Source organism: Oryctolagus cuniculus, chromosome 13, assembly GCF_051225735.1.
Source record: "Oryctolagus cuniculus isolate XC-2025 breed Fujian yellow rabbit chromosome 13, ASM5122573v1, whole genome shotgun sequence".
NCBI lineage: Eukaryota > Metazoa > Chordata > Mammalia > Lagomorpha > Leporidae > Oryctolagus > Oryctolagus cuniculus.
The window spans coordinates 53,994,667-53,997,841 of record NC_142879.1 but is presented as its reverse complement, the minus strand read 5'-3'; the positions used below and the strand labels follow the sequence as shown (position 1 = coordinate 53,997,841).

At 40.2% G+C, this 3,175-nt stretch overlaps 1 non-coding gene across 1 annotated transcript; it reads left to right on the top strand.

Annotated features, from left to right (window-relative positions):
* The first annotated feature begins 2,441 nt into the window (after positions 1-2,441).
* LOC127483607 (U6 spliceosomal RNA) lies at positions 2,442-2,548 on the top strand. The gene has a single exon (XR_007910048.3). It is a non-coding gene; the product is annotated as a U6 spliceosomal RNA (small nuclear RNA).
* The last annotated feature ends 627 nt before the right edge of the window (positions 2,549-3,175 follow it).

The following is a 3,175-nucleotide window of genomic DNA, read 5'->3' as shown; positions in this document are numbered from 1 at the left end:
CTCAGGATGTGCACTAGCAAGAAGCTTGACTGGAAGTAGAATAGCCAGGACTTGAACAAGACAGTCCCAACAGGCTGCAGGCATCCCAAGCAGCAACTTAGCTGCTGTGTCACACTCCCACCCCTGCTGGCCATTTTTACACATTCCTTGGAGAAAAGTATTCTATGAGCTTTTTCTGTTTTTCAATCTGGTTGGTTGGTTGTTTAGTTAGGTTTTTTACTTTTTTTTTTTTTTTTGCACTATTGAATTATGTAAGTTCCTCCTATATTTTGGATGTTAATCTCTTATCAGGTATATATTTCACAAATATTTTTCCCAGTTTGTAAGCTGTCTTTCCTATTGTTGATGGTCTCCTTTGCTGTGCAGAACCTTGTTACTTTGGTTGCCTGAGCTTTTGGTGTCACATACAAAAAACCATTGCCAAAGCCAGTGTGAAGGAGCTCTCTTCAGTGTTTTCTTTAAGAGTTTGTGCTTTCTGGTTTCCATCTATTTTGAGTTGATTTTCATGTATGTTGTAAGGGATCCTTTAATTCTTTCACATGTGAATATCCTGTTTTCTCAACACCATTTATTGATGAGACTTTCTTTTCTCTATTGTCTTCCTAGTGCTGTTGTCAATAATTAGCTGATCATAGTCTTGGGTTTTTCTCAGCTTCCTATTCTGTTCTATTGACCTGTGACTGTTTTTATACAGTACCATACTGTTTTGATTAGTATAGCTTTGTATTAAATTTGAAATTAGAGAGTATGATGCCTCCAATTTTGTTTTGCTTTCTTATGATTGCTTTGGCTATTTGGAGTCTTTTGTGGTTACGTACAAATTTTGGAATTGTTTTTTCTAGTTCTGTGAAAAGATACCATTAGAATTTTGTTGGGATTTATACTCCTTTGAGTAGTAGGATGTTTTAACAGTCCATGAGCATGTTATTTCTGTTTACTTGTGTCATCTTCAATTGCTTTCATCAGTGCTTTAGTTTTCAGTGTATAGATCTTTCACCTCCTTGGTTAACTTCGTTACTCTGTATTTTACTTTTTTATAGTACTGTGAGATTGTTTTCCTAATTTCTCTCTTTGCTAGGTCATTAAAAAAAGAAGTGCAAATGGTTTTTGTATGTTGATTTTGAATACTATAATTTTACTGAATTCCTTTATTAGTTCTAACAGTGTGAGTGTGTGTGTGTGTGTGTGTGTGTAGTCATTGGACTTTTCTACATATAGGATCTTGTCACCTGTAAACAATGATACTTTCATTTATTTCTGATTTAGATACCTTTTCTCTGGCTAGTCTTTTTAACTATGTTGAATAAAAGTAGCAAAAATAGATGTCCTTATCTTGTATCGGGTCTTAAAGAAAAAGCTTTCCCTTTTCCCATTGATTATGATGTTATCTGTGGGCTTTTTATAAATGGCCTTTATTATGTTGAAGAAATTTCCTTCTATATCCAAAGTGCTTTAAGAGTTGTTGTTAGGAAATGCTGTTGGATATTGTTGAGTGCTTTTTCTGCATCTGTTGAGATGATTGTGAGTAGCCTGCAAGAGCGATTTATGAAAACAACTTGCAAAGTGTTTGTGCTCAGTGCACCAATCCAAAAAGGGATCATGTGGGCTAGAACTTCCAGATAAGAATAAAGGAAATGCTCTCAGGGAGGCCAGCGGTGGTTGAGCAGCTCCACCCAGCACCCAAGATGGGGCGTATCTGAATAATCGCTTGAATCAAGGCATGTAATATTGGGCCTTCTCGATTTCTCTCCATTCCATAGCTAATCAGTAGCTTCTGCTCTAATTGTACATCACTGTCATCATCTACCCTCTACCCAAACTGGTCAGCATTAGTCATTCAGTGAGTGTGGATCAGGTGAAGGCAGTAAAAGCTACTTGAAGGGGTGGGAAAAAAAGGCAGTGCTACACATGGTGGTGGAACCACTGGCTAGCCATTTGCAAAGTAAGTTCAGCTTAAGCTGATTTTAACCTTGCATTTTACCTCCAATAAATTCTTCATAGATAAAAAATCTTAAAGGTAAAATTTGAAACCATAATATGTAAAAATGGTGGATGTGTTTGTTGATAATCTCCATAAAGGGAATTCCTTTCTGGTGTGGAAGCCATCTATTAAAAAATAATGAGGCCGGCGCCACGGCTCAATAGGCTAATCCTCCACCTGAGGCGCTGGCACACCGGGTTCTAGTCCCGGTCGGGGCGCCGGATTCTGTCCCAGTTGCTCCTCCTCCAGTCCAGCTCTCTGCTGTGGCCCAGGAAGGCAGTGGAGGATGGCCCAAGTGCTTGGGCCCTGCACCCCATGGGAGACCAGGAGAAGCGCCTGGCTCCTGGCTTCAGATCAGTGCAGCGGCCACTGGGGGGTGAACCAATGGAAAAGGAAGACCTTTCTCTCTGTCTCTCTCATTGTCTACTCTGCCTGTCCAAAAAAAATTAATAATGAACTTGAGCTCACTTCAGCAGCACATATACTAAAATTGGGACGATACAGAGAAGATTACCATGGCCCCTGTGCAAGGATGACATGCAAATTCGTGAAGCCTTCCATATTTTTTGAGTGAACCAGCAGATGGAGGACCTCTCTCTCTCTCTGCCTCTTCTTCTCTCTCTGTGTAACTCTGACTTTCAAATAAATAAAATAAATCTTTATAAACAATAATAAACTTAATACCATGAAAGAGTATACTTTTCTATGACAGAACTACCTTTAACAAAGTGACAGGGGTGGATATTTGGCATAGCAGTTAAAAGACACCCCTGGTGGGGTGTCCACATCTCAAATCAGAGTGCCTGAGTTTGAGTCCCAGCTCTGCTTCCAATTCCAGTTTTCTGCTAATGCCCACTCTAGAAGGCAGCAGGTGATGATTCAGCTGTGTCCCTGCCACTCATGGGGGAGATCCACACGAGGATCCTGGCTCCTGGCTCCTGGCTTTGACCTGACCCTGCCCTGGCTTTCAGGTATTTGGGAGTAAATCAGCAGATGACCTCTGTCTCCTCCACCCCCATCTCTCTCTCTCTCTGACTTTCAAATAGAATAAATAAAATAATTTTTTTATTTTTATTTATTTATTTGACAGGAAGAGTTAGAGAGAGAGACAGAGAGAGAGTTATAGACAGTGAGAGAGAGACAGAGAGAAAGGTCTTCCTTCCATTGGTTCACTCCCCTAATGGCTGCCACAGC